This window comes from Salvelinus sp. IW2-2015, linkage group LG4q.1:29, assembly GCF_002910315.2.
Source record: "Salvelinus sp. IW2-2015 linkage group LG4q.1:29, ASM291031v2, whole genome shotgun sequence".
Classification (NCBI taxonomy): Eukaryota; Metazoa; Chordata; class Actinopteri; order Salmoniformes; family Salmonidae; genus Salvelinus; species Salvelinus sp. IW2-2015.
In genome coordinates, this window is record NC_036842.1 from 2,804,385 (window position 1) to 2,818,920 (window position 14,536).

A 14,536-nucleotide genomic window follows, 5' to 3' on the forward strand; every position below is an offset into this window, starting at 1 on the left:
ATATCTATAAGTTGGCAAACAAACTGAAAGGGTACATACTGCCACTTGGAGCATGTTGTTTGAACAGGTATAAATCCAAGGTTGGCGATTTGCTGCCACCTGCAGTTATGGAACGGTTGCTCATAGGTATAATTCATTGGCTGACATAGCCACAGGAAGATGTTTGGTGGTGGGGGTGCTGCGATTTTTGTTATTATATATTTTTTTGCTGACGTTACAGATGGCTATATCGGGCCTTTAATACAGGACTAGTAAAGGACCAGTAAAGGACTTTTTTTGTAACTTTTTTGAAATTATGATTTCTCATGGGATGTTGCAGCACCCACAGCAACCCTACTTCCCTCGGCTATGTTGGCTGGTAATCTCTCTTGTTGACCTGGATGGAATTATGTGATCCTTCTTTAACCCAGAGGAAGTCCCACCCAGTTGACTACTTCAAAATGGAGAAAGTCCTCAATGGCGCTGCCAAGGGCCAGCGTTATGGGGCCTYGCCCGCCCTACTCTACCTCATTGCCCGTCCAAATAAAATATTGAAATATTGATTGTTTATTTGACTGAGACAAGCGCTCACAGAAAGGCACATCAATCTCAGATAAAGCATCTGAGCGAGCGAAACAGCGCCCCTCTGTCTCAGTATGTGTAGATCATGTATCTGATGCTGTCTGGACAAAAATAGTATGGCATGTCATATCATGTCATGAACTCAAGCTTACGGACAATGTCAAATGTGATATAGCGAAGCACCTGAGTGAGTTAGGTGTGCAATTACGCATGTACTTTCCCAAACCGGATGACACAAACAACTGGATTTGTTATCCCTTTCATGCCCTGCCTCCAGTCCACTTACCGATATCTGAACAAGAGAGCCTCATCGAAATTTCAACAAGTGGTTCTGTGAAAATGTTATTTAATCAGAAGCCACTGTATCCTGCCTTGGCAAATTGCGATGTTAAGACACTGARGCCCTTTGCAACCACGTACCCATGTGAGAGTGGATTCTCGGCCCTCAGTAGCATGAATAATAAATACAGGCACAGGCTGTGTGTGGAAAACTATTTAAGACTGAGACTCTCTCCAATACAACCCAACATTGCAGAGTTATGTGCATCCTTTCAAGCACACCCTTCTCATTAACCTGTGGTGAGTTATTCACAATTTTCGATGAACAAATAAGATTTTATATGTAAGACGGTTGAATAAATAGCAAAATTATGTCAATTTTCCCATCAAGTGGTATGTTTCCACCAGAGGCGCAACTTTGGTTTTAGAAGTGGGGGGGACATAATTATTATTATTAAATTTTTCTTTTTTTTATCCAGTGAGATAAACACTCCAAACAGCCTATCCGACCGCTCGGAGGCGTCCGCAAGGTTCCTAACGCACACCTGTGCCTTGTTTTGTATCACATTGCAATGATAAAACGGGGGGACAAAAATGCAATTTCAGAATCTGGGGGGGGTGGCATGTCCCCTCGTCCCCAGTGAAAGTTGTGCCCCTGGTTTCCACCAAATGGACGTGTGGGTAAAAATCAGTGCGTGATGACATAGTGCAAATACTGTACAATTTACATTTTCGCTTAGGTTTTCATGTACCAAATAAAAAATCGAAAGTTCATTGTGTTTCCATCGCATTTTCAACTCTACCATAGTTTTGTCACAAAAACTGTTGCGTTAAACGGCAAATGTGCCTTACCCTGGTCTTGAGATTATTATGGATAAGAGTGAGAATATTTTTTTTGTCAAACGGCAGTCAAGCATAGATCATCACGTCACCAGAAAAAGACCCTCGATATTTATTGGAAAGCAGCATCAAACTCATCACTGTGCACTTACACCACCCTGTGAGGTTTATCATKATTTATTTTGTCTGTAGCCTAATAATCTACATGGTTTCCCAAGTCGTAACGGGAGGACCATACATATCTTTGCGTGACTCCAAATTTATTTCAAAATGATGGTTATTGTATCAATATTTGCATATAAAGGCGTTGCCGCCATTTCCTGCATAATTAATTTCACCAACACATAAAGATCCCACCATGTCTAACAAACAAATTATCTAGGGAGTTTTTCAGAGCCACCGTGCCTCTACATCTGCAGTGCTTGCTGTTCAGAGTTTTAGGCTTGGCTTCAGGATAGCACTTTGTGACATCTGCTGATGTAACAAGGGTTTTATAAATACATTTGATTGATTGATTGATAGGCTGTCATTATTGAAATGAAACTGTTCCACAAAAATCATAACTGGCGTGCAGATCGCTAGGATAAACGTAAACTCATGCTTTCTGCCTACATCTTGGTCATTTAARAGACACTCTCATCCAAAGCAACTTGGCTTGAATGCCTTGCTCAAGGGCACATCGAAATATTTTTCGCCTAGTCGGCTCAGGGGTTTGAACCAGCAACCTTTCAGTTACTGGCCCGACGCTCTTAACCACCAGGCTACCTGCCATCCCATGAAAAATCGTGCCCCCCTATGGAAATCAAATGCCTGTCCAACTGATTCACGGGCCCTGGAGCTGCCCATGCTAAAACAGGCTTTTGGACACTAGAGTCATCTACCACTTTGTGCTCAACAAATTCTAAATCATTGCCAGCAGAGGTCAGCATTGTATAGTTAGGATTTCTATGTTTGTCAGCAACTGGGAATGTCTGTGGGAACACTCCTGCCCAGTACCCACTGACTGTAATGCACAATACAGGCCAGTAGATTGAGACAGATCATGTACTGGAGATTTCACAAGTCCATGAGGTAGTGGTGGCATTGGTGCTGACGCAGGCTAATGTCATTTTCAATGTTTCCTTCGATAAACATACATGTACAGTCATTGTTAKCTCAATTGAAAGTGAAATACATTTGGTTTCACAAAGGATTATTTATAGGCCGTTTTTATCTCGATACCAAATCATTTCGGGGTAACAATTAATTACCTTACTGTATTGTCAAAAAGATAAAAAATAGCTTCTAAGCAAAGAGCAATTTCTCAAGCAAGAATTTTGCTAGGACGGTCTAGGAGTGGTCTGAGTGGGGAGGGAACACTGAAAACTAGAGATTTGGATGTCATTGGCAGAAAGATTTGGATGTCACCAGGCAGGCTAAAACCTGTCTCTTATACACATCTAGATGTGTATAAGAGACAGATCTAGCCTTGTCCAATGCTGCCGTTTTTATCTCGATACCAAATCATTTCGGGGTAACAATTAATTACCTTACTGTATTGTCAAAAAGATAAAAAATAAGCTTCTAAGCAAAGAGCAATTTCTCAAGCAAGAATTTTGCTAGGACGGTCTAGGAGTGGTCTGAGTGGGGAGGGAAACACTGAAAACTAGCAGAGAGATTTGGATGTCATTGGCAGAACGATTTGGATGTCACCAGGCAGAGAGATTTGGAATTCACCAGGCAGGCTAAAACACCATCCCAGCAAACAGGCTGAAATTTTAGGCAGTCTTTTCAACAGCTCTTACACTAAAAGGGCATTATCATAATTTTCACAATTTCAGAGTATTATTGCAACCTCATAGTGTGGAAATCCTGTATATATAAAATACAGGAAATCATGTTTTTGAAGGCACTAGGCCTTTAAGCTTGCGAGATCAGGATGGTTCATAAGAAGCTACAACCCCTCCAGCCCAGTCCCCCAAAACCGGAGCTCCCTTGTTCCCACCCTATCCCTCTTCCCTGTCACGCCTGTCACTGCTGTCCCTACCCCTCCAAACTYCCCGGACTCCCCTGGTCCTCCCCAGCCTCATCAGTATTCTCCTCCTGGTCCAGGATCAAAGGCACCGGTCCCCCCTGCGACAGTAGCACAGGCAGCAGCAGAGTGACYGGATGTGTCCCAAATGGCACCCTYTTCCCCACATAGTGCACTACTTTTGACCAGGGCCCATGAGCTCATTGCTCATKCATATATTTATATGTACATATTCTTATTCCATCCCTGTAGATTTGTGTGTATTCGGTAGTTGTTGAGGAAATGTTAGATTACTTGTTAGATATTATTGCACTGTCGGAACTAGAAGCACAAGCATTTCGCTACACTCYCATTAACATCTGCTAACCATGTGTATGTGACCAATAATATTTGATTTGGTCAAAAGTAGCACTACCCTGGTTAAAAGTAGTGAGCCATGTAGTGAATAGGGTGCCATTTAGGATGTAGTCATGGCCTTTAATTGCTGGGAWTTATGGGGCCCGCGCCCAGTCTCACAAAGGGTACAGAACTGCCTGGAATATGTGTTCCATTAGGTCTGTGACTGTGAACCTGTCGCTGCAATGTAAACCCATTCACACCTGCTTCCTGTTGTGAATATGGGGACGTATCAAGTTTAGGAATGGTAGTGACAGCTTGGTCGCATCCAATGATCACCTCTAAGTCTGGCCAAGAGCTGAGGAATGTGTGTGCCCATATCCCTTACTGATGGACACCACAAAATGAGTTGTTCTATACAGTGCTCTGCAGTACGGTGTTCTGCTCTTTAAGTGTTGGATGTCAAGAACTCAGTGTTGGCGGTGCTCTCTCTAGTGTCTGTCATCCTCTCAAATCAAATCAAATTGTATWTGTCACATGCTTKYTAAACAACAGGTGTAGACTAACAGTGAAATGCTTACGGGTCCTTTTCCAARAATGCAGAGTTAAGATAAAACATATCAAATAGAKATAGTGACACAAGGAATAAATACACKGTGAATAATGAAAAACAATAATAATAGCATGGCTAAATACAGGGAGMACCAGTACTGAGTCYATGTSCAMGGGTACYAGYWAATTGAGGTAGCTATGTACATATACAGTAGGTAGGGGTAAAGTGACCAGGCAACAGGATAGATAATAGACTGAACAGTAGCAGCAGCGTATGTGGTGAGTGGGAAAGTTGTATGTGTGTGTGGGCGTATGTAGTGTGTGTGTGTGTTGGGGTGTGTCAAGTGTCAGTGTGCAGCGGGTAGGACGGAGTCAGGCGCAGGACACAGAACTGAGTAAAAACGTACTTTACTCAAATAAATCACAAACTAATTCCATACAGGGAAAAATATACCAGCTCGACACAAAAGAGCGACCACTAAACAATGAACAAACACGCACAAAACCATGTGGGAACCAGAGGGTTAAATAGGGAATAAATTATAACGTAATGGAAACCAGGTGTGTACAATCAAGACAAAACAAATGGAAAAAGAAACGTAGATCGGTGGCGGCTAGAAAGCCGGTAACGTCAACGCCGCCCGAACAAGGAGAGGCACCAACTTCGGCAGAAGTCGTGACAGGGTGTCAGTGTAAGTAGTAGCAGGAAGTAAGGGGATAGGTAACAGTGCATTCGTAAAGTATTCAGACCCCTTGACTTTTTCAACATTTTGTTACGTTACAGCCATATTCTAAAACGGATTAAATAGTTTCCCCCCCGCATCAATCTACGCACAATACCCCATAATGACAAAGCAAAAACAGGTTTTTAGAGAAAAAAAATGAAATATCACATTTACATGATTATTCACACCCTTCACTCGGTACTTTGTTGATGCACCTTTAGCAGCGATTACAGCCTCGAGTGTTCTTGGGTTTGACGCTACAAGCTTGGCACACCTTTATTTACAAACTTTCTCCAATTATTCTCTTTAGATCCTCTCATGCTCTGTCAGGTTGGATGGGGAGCATTGCTGCACTGCTATCAAATCAAATTTCAAATCAAATTTGACATACACATATTTAGCAGATGTAATTGCATGTGTACTGAAATGCTTGTGTTCCTAGCTCCAACAGTGCAGTAATATCTAACAATTCATAACAATACACACAAATATAAAGTACAAGAATGGAGTTAAGAAATAAATACATATTAGGACGAGCAATGTCAGAGTGGCATTGACTAAAATATAGTAGAATAGAATACAGTATATCTATATGAAATGAGTAAAGCAGTAGGTGAACATTATTCAAGTGACGAGTGATTCCATGTCTATGTACAGTTGAAGTCGGAAGTTTACATACACCTTAGCCAAATACATAAAACTCTGTTTTTCACAATTCCTGACATTTAATCCAAGTAAAAATTCCCTGTTTTAGGTCAGTTAGGATCACCACTTTATTTCAAGAATAATAGTAGAGAGTGTCACGATCGTTGTTGTAAGAATCGGACCAAAATGCAGCGTGGTTTGGTTCATCATCTTTTATTATGAGAACCGGCACAAAAACAATAAAGAGCAAAGAAACGAACGTGCAGCTTTGTCGTGCTCAAAGGCAACAATACAAAAACAAGAGCCCACAACCAACAGGTGAGAAAAAGCTGCCTAAGTATGATCCCCAATCAGAGACAAAGATAGAGAGCTGCCTCTGATTGGGAACCATACCAGGCCAACCTAGAAATAAAGAAACTAGAATGCCCACCCTAGTCACACCCCGACCTAACCCAAAATAGAGAATAAAGGATCTCTAAGGTCAGGGCGTGACAGAGAGAATTAGTTATTTCAGCTTCTATTTCTTTCATCACATTCCCAGTGGGTCAGAAGTTTTCATACACTCAATTTGTATTTGGTAGCATTGCCTTTAAATTGTTTAACTTGTGTCAAACTTTTCGGGTAGCCTTTCACAAGCTTCCCACAATAAGTTGGGTGAATTTTGGCCCATTCCTCCTGACAGAGCTGGTGTAACTGAGGCAGGTTAGTAGGCCTCCTTGCTCGCACACGCTTTTTCAGTTCTGCCCACAAATGTTCTATAGGATTGAGGTCAGGGCTTTGTGATGGCCACTCCAATACCTTGACTTTGTTGTCCTTAAGCCATTTTGCCACAACCTTTGGAAGTATGCTTGGGGTCATTGTCCATTTGAAAGACCCATTGCGACCAAGCTTTAACTTCCTGGTTGATGTCTTGAGATGTTGATTCAATATATCCACATACTTTTCCTCATTCATGATGCCATCTATTTTGTGAAGTGCACCAGTCCCTTCTGCAGCAAAGCACCCCCACAACATGATGCTGCCACCCCGTGCTTCACGGTTGGGATGGTGTTCTTCGGCTTGCAAGTTTCCCCGTTTATCCTCCAAACATAACGATGGTCATTATGGCCAAACAGTTCTATTTTTGTTTCGTCAGACCAGAGGACAATACTCCAAAAAGTACAATACTCCAAAAAGTATGATCTTTGTCGGTTTTAGAGATTGCTGAGCGGCCTTTCAGGTTATGTTGATATAGGCCTAGTTTTACTGTGGATATAGATACTTTTGTACCTGTTTCCTCCAGCATCTTCACAAGGTCCTTTGCTGTTGTTCTTGGATTGATTTGCACTTTTCGCACCAAAGTACGTTCATCTCTAAGAGACAGAACGCGTCTCCTTCCTGAGCGGTATGATGGCTGCGTGGTCCCATGGTGTTTATACTTGCGCACTATTGTTTGTACAGATMAACGTGGTACCTTCAGGCATTTGGAAATTGCTCCCAGGGATGAACCAGACTTGTGGAGGTCTACAATTTTTTTCTGAGGTCTTGGCTGATTTCTTTAGATTTTCCCATGATGTCAAGCAAAGAGGCACTGAGTTTGAAGGTAGGTCTTGAAATACATACACAGGTACACCTCCAATTGACTCAAATTATGTCAATTAGCCTATCAGAAGCTTCTAAAGCCATGACATCATTTTCTGGAATTTTCCAAGCTGTTTAAAGGCACAGTCAACTTAGTGTATGTAAACTTCTGACCCACTGGGATTGTGATACAGTGAATTAAAAGTGAAATAATCTGCCTCTAAACAATTGAAAAATTACTTGTGTCATGCACAAACTAGATGTTCTAACCGACTTGCCAAAACTATAGTTTGTTCACAAGAAATTTGTGGAGTGGTTGAAAAAAAGAGCCATACGTGTATGTAAACTTCCGACTTCGACTGTATATAGGGCAGCAGGCTCTAAAGTGCAGGTTTGGGTAACCGGGTGGTAGTAGGCTAGTGATGGCTATTTAACAGTGATGGCCTTGAGATAGAAGCTGTTTTTCAGTCTCTCGGTCCCAGCTTAGARGCACCAGTAATGACATCGCCTTCTAGATGGTAACGGCGTGAACAGGCAGTGGCTCGGGTGGTTGATGTCCTTTGATCTTTTTGGCCTTCCTGTGACATCGTGTGCTGTAGATTGTCCTGGAGAACAGGAAGTGTGCCCCCTGTTATGCGTTGGGCTCTCTGGATGGTCCTGCGGTTGCGGGCAGTGCAGTTGCCGTACCGGGCGGTGATACAGCCCAACAGGATGCTCTCAATTGTGAATCTGTAAAAGTTTGTGAGGGTCTAATGGGCCGATCCAAATTTCTTCAGCCTCCTGAGGTTGAAGAGACGCTGTTGCACCTTCACCACACTGTCTGTGTGGGTGCACCATTTCAGATCATCTGAGATGTGTACTCCGTGGAACTTGAAGCTTTTCACCTTCTCCACTGTGGTCCCGTCGATGTGTATAGGGGCGTGCTCTCMCTGCTGTTTCCTGAATTCCACGATCAGCTCCTTCATTTTGTTTAGGGAGAGGTTATTTTCCTTGCACCACTCCACCAGGGCCCTCACCTCCTCCCTGTAGGCCGTCTCGTCATTGTTGGTAATCAGGCCTACAACTGTTGTGTCGTCTGCAAACTTGATGATTGAGTTGGAGGCATGTGTGGCCACGCAGTCATGGGTAAACGGGGAGTACAGGAGGGGGCTGAGCACGCACCCTTGTGGGGCCCCTGTGTTGAGGATCAGCGAAGTGGAGTTGTTGTTTCCTACCTTCACCACCTGGGGGCGGCCCGTCAGGAAGTCCAGGACCCAGTTGCACAGGACGGGGTTCAGACCCAGGGTCCCGAGCTTAATGATGAGCTTGGAGGGTACTGTGGCGTTGAAGGCTGAGCTATAGTCAATGAACAGCATTCTAACATAGTTATTCATCTTGTCCAGATGGGATAGGGCAGTGTGCAGTGTTTTGGTGATTGCATCGTCTATTGGGGTGCTATGCAAATTGAAGTGGGTCTAGGGTGTCAGGTAAGGTAGGTATGATCCTTAACTAGCCTCTCAAAGCACTTCATGATGACAGAAGTGAGTGCTACAGGTCGATAATCATTTKGTTCAGGTACCTTTGCGATCTTGTGTACAGGAACAATGGTGGACATCTTGAAGTAAGTGGGGACAGCAGACTGGGATAGGGAGAGATTTAATATGTCCATAAACACTCCAGCCAGCTGGTCTGCGCATTGCTTTGAGGACGCGGCTAGGGATGCCTTTGAGGTTTAACAAGTTTATATGTCTTACTCACGTCAGCCACGGAGACCGAGAGCCCACAGTCCTTGGGAGCGGACCGCGTCGGTGGCACTATATTATCCTCAAAGCTGGCGACAAAGGTGTTTAGCTTGTCCGGGATCAAGACGTTGGTGTCTGTGACGTGGCTGGTTTTCCCTTTGTAATCCGTGATTGTCTGTAGACCCTGCCACCACAAACGTCTCGTGTCTGAGCCGTTGAATTGTGACTCTATTTTATCTCTGTACTGACGTTTTGCCTGTTTGATTGCCTTACGGAGGGAATAACTACACTGTTTGTATTCAACCACATTCCCAGTCACCTTGCCATCAATTTTGTCCGAATGCTGCCATCTATCCATGTTTCTGATTTGGGTAGGTTTTAATAGTTACAGTGGGAACAACATTCGCTATACACTTCCTGATAAACTCAGTCACCATGTCAATGTTATTCGCAGGGGCTACCCGGAACATATCCCAGTCCGCGTGATCAAAACAATCTTGAGGCGTGATCAAAACAATCTTGAGGCATGGATTCCGATTGGTCAAAGCAGCGTTTGTTTGAGGTTCTGCCTATAGGAAGTGATGAGCAAAATGGAGTCATGATCTGATTTGCCAAAGGGAGGGAGGGGGACAGCATTCTAGGCATCCCTGATGTTGGAGTAGCAGTGGTCGAGTGTTTTAGCTGCACTTTTAGCTACTTTTTCCTCAAATTTGCTTTGTTAAAATCCCCATAAATGCTGCCTCAGGATATGTGGTTTCCAGTTTGCAAAAAGTCCAGTGTAGTTTCTTGAGGGCCGTCATGGTATCGGCTTGACGGGGAATACACGTCTGTGACTATAACCGAAGAGAATTCTCTTGGGAGGTAATACGGTCGGCATTTGATTGTGAGGTATTCTAGGTCGGGTGAACAAAAGAACTTGAGTTCGTTATCATAATCATCACCATGAGTAGTTAATCATGAAACATACCCCCGGCCTTTCTTCTTCCCAGAGTTCTTTATTCCTGACTGCGCGATGTACTGAGAACCCAGCTGGCTGTATGGACGGGGACAGTATATCCAGAGAGAGCCATGATTCCGTGAAACAGAGTATGTTACAGTCCCTGATGTCTCTCTGGAAGGAGATTCTCGCACTGAGCTCTTCTACTTTATTGTCCAGAGACTAAACATTAGCGAGTAATATACTCGGAAGTGGTGGATGGTTTGCACGCCTCCTGAGCTATTTTCAGGTCCCTCCAGAGATGTATGATCGGGTTCAAGCCCGGGCTCTGGCTGGGCCATTCAAGGACATTCAGAGACTTGTCCCGAAGTCACTCCTGCATTGTCTTGGTCGTGTGCTTAGGGTCATTGTCCTGTTGGAAGGTGAACCTTCGCCTCCAGTCTGAGGTCAAATAAAATAAAATACAATTTTACTGGTCACATACACGTGTTTAGCAGATGCTATTGAGGGTGTAGCGAAATGCTTGTGCTTCTAGTTTTGACAGTGCAGGTCCTGAGCACTCTGGAGCAGGTTTTTATCAAGGATCTCTTTGTACTTTGCTCCATTCATCTTTACCTCGATCCTGAATAGTCTCCCAGTCCCTGCCACTGAAAAACATATTTCACTGCATGATGCTGCCACCACCATGCTTCACCGTAGGGATGGTGCCAGGTTGCCTTCAGACCTGACGCTTGGCATTCTGGCCAAAGAGTTCAATCTTGGTGTCATCAGACCAGAGCATCTTGTTTCTCATYGTCTGYGAGTRCTTTAGGTGCCTTTTGGCAAACTTCAAGCGGGCTGTCATGTGCCTTTTACTGAGGAGTGTCTTCCGTCTGGCCTGATTGGTGGAGTGTTGCAGAGATGGTTGTCCTTCTGGAAGGTTCTCCTATCTCCACAAAGGAACCCTGGAGTTCTGTCAGAGTGACCATCCTGTTCTTGGTCACCTCCCTGACCAAGGCCCTTCTCCCCCTATTGCTCAGTTTGGCTGGGCGGCCAGCTCTAGGAAGAGTCTTGGTGGTTCCAAACTTCTTCCATTTCAGAATGATGGAGGCCACTGTGTTCTTGGGGACCTTCAATACTGCCTAAAGTTTATGGTACCCTTCTCCAGATGTGCCTCGACACAATCCTGTCTCGGAGCTCTACGGACAATTCCTTTGACCTCATTGCTTGGTTTTTGCGCTGACATGCACTGTCAACTGTGGGACCTTATACAGACAGGTGTGTGCATTTCCAAATCATGTCCAATCAATTTAATTTACCACTGGTGGACTCCAATCAAGTTGTAGAAACATCTCAAGGATGATCAGTGGAAACAGGATGCACCTGAGCTCAATTTCGAGTCTCATACCAAAGGGTCTGAATACTTATGTAAATAAGGTATTTCAGTTTTTTATTTTTAATACCTTTGCAAGAACCTGTCTTCGTTTTGTCATTAGGGGGTATTGTGTGTAGATTGATGAAAAACAAAAAATTAAATCAATTTTAGAATAAGGCTGTATGGTAACAAAATGTGGAAAAATTGGAGGAGTGTGAATACTTTCCGAATGCACTGTATACAAACGTATGTGGACACACCTTCAAATTAGTGGATTTGGCTATTTCAGCCACACCCATTGCTGACAGGAGTATAAAATTGAGCACACAGCCATGCAATCTCCATGACACACATTGGCAATAGAATGGCCCGTACTGAAGAGCTCAGTGACTTTCATATCACAGGATGCCACCTTTTCAACAAGTCAGTTTGTCAAATCTCTGCCCTGCTAGAGCTGCCTCGGTCAACTGTAAGTGCTGTTATTATGAAGTGGAAATGTCTAGGAGCAACAACGGCAGAGCCGCGAAGTGGTAGGCCACACTAGCTCACAGAACGGGACCGCCGAGAGCTGAAGCGTGTCGTGAGTAAAATCGTCTGTCCTCGGTTGCAACACTCACTACCGAGTAAATCAAGGTTAGTGATCCCTGTTCTGATGTCCAAAAGCTGTTTTCGGTTACAGGAAATTATTATGTGCAAAAGTTACGATCAGCATAAAGAACACACAAAATAGCAGTATTGGTCTGGTGTAAGACGGCTGCTATCCACTGCAGTGCTTTACAGAGATGTGTTGCGGGTAAAGAAATAGCAGAAGGCGGTTGGGTCTTCCAAACACTCCAGGATCTGAAATTAGAGAGGGAAACTAGAGATGTCTCGCTCTCTGTCTTCTCTCTCGCTCTCAAACTCCCTGAGTAGAAGAGAGGGCAAAGAGTGTTGGTCAGTCGTTAACCGTCTTTTTTTGTTTTACGGGAACTAAGGACAAAACATACATTCCTGAACATACATAGAACCCACTCACTCCACAAACTCCTGAGTGACTGTTTTCCTCTGGATGTTTGTGGTATTAGCTGGATTGACCTCCATGGGCAGCAGCTGGGTCTGTTCCATCTGCCCATTCTCTTCCCCTGTGAGAAAACTGTGTGAGTCAGGTCTGGTGATTCAGTGGCTGATTCTGCCACACCGGCCACCCCCCTCCACTCCTCTAAGAGTTACAATAGAGCAGTTATAATCACCCCATCACCCACTGAGTGGCCTGGCCCCCACCACACACACACACACACACACACACACACACACACACACACACACACACACACACACACACACACACACACACACACACACACACACACACACACACACACACACACACACACACACACACACACACACACACACACACACACACACACACACACAGCAGCAGCAGAGTTGGATCCAGGCCAGTCATTGGTCGATGCCTGCTATGTCCCCCAGAGCATTGTTTGGCCCTGCTCTCTCTCTCCATGACTCTCTCTCTACTTCTCTCCCTTTCTATCTCTATCCTCTTCCTCTCTTTCTTTGTCTCTCTCTCCCTAACCACTTCTCTCTCCCCCTGACTCTCCCCCATCTCTCTCCTCTCTTTATCGCTCTCTTTCTCTCTCCCTCTCTCTGTCTCTCTCTCTCCCTCTTTCTGTGTGGTGTGCCTTCATTCATTCTAGCACAGTAAATTATTTATATGGTAATGTAAAACTGTATTGGGATGGGACTGCAATATGAGATCAATGCCACAGCTTCTCCATTTGCACTGTCCTCCGTTTGTCTCTCTGTTGCATTTTTATAGAGGTGTTTGAGCTTTCCTCTTCAACATGGGATGGGAAGTGTTGTTATGTATGGTTGCATCTCAAATGGTACCCTATTCCAGAGCGTTACGGATCCTGGACAAAAGTAGTACACTATAGAATAGGTTGTTGTTCAAACTATTAACCTATGTTTCAGACAAGACTCCGGTGTGTGTGTGTGTGTGTGTGTGTGTGTGTGTGTGTGTGTGTGTGTGTGTTGTAGGGGAGAGTTGGGTTGAGCCATTTGCCATTTTTTACATTCAGCCTTACTCTGTCAAGGGAAATATAGTATTATTCTAACAAATATATCTACATACACTGAGTATACAAAACATGAAGAACACCTGCTCTTTCCATGACATAGACTGACCAGGTGAATCCAGGTGGAAGCTATGATCCCTTATTGATGTCACTTCAGAGGGTGAGTGGGCAATACAAAATATTTAAGTGTCTTTGAATGGGGTATTGTAGTAACTGGTTTGTGTCAAGGCACCGGTTTGTGTCAAGAACTGCATCGCTGCTGGGTTTTTCACACTCAACATTTTCCGTGTGTATCAAGAATGGTCCACCACCCAAAGGACATCCAGCCAACTTTACACAACTGTGGGAAGCATTAAAGTCAACATGGGACATCATCCCAGCCGCGGGACAGGGTAAGTTAAGTCATCTACAAGTTTTTGTTCTGAATGAAATATTCCCACTACCTTTTTAAAACCATGTCTATCTTTATTTCCCAACACAATTCATGTCACGAATCCCGCCGAAGATGGTGCTTCTTCCTGTTCGGGCGGCGCTCGGCTGATGTACGAAGGGCTATATAAAATAAACTTGATTTGATTTGATCCAGGGATTGCGAGGACAGTGCGGGGTCTTAGGGGGAAATACTGGGGGCCCACCTTAGCCAAGGACGTGAGGCTCTATATCTCCTCTTGTTCGGTGTGCGCCCAGAGTAAGGCTCCTAGGCACCTGCCTAGAGGGAAGCTACAGCCCCTCCCCGTTCCACAACGACCCTGGTCTCATCTGTCGGTGGACTTTCTTACCAATCTTCCCCCGTGTCACGGCCCCTCCTCTGCATTGCAGGGGCGGTTCCTCCTGCAGGCAGAGGAGGGTCGTTAGTGATTGGAGCCACCTGGGCTCAGGGTATTTAAACTTGCTTCACTAATCACTTCGCTCTCTCTCTCTGCTCCTCCTGGTATGA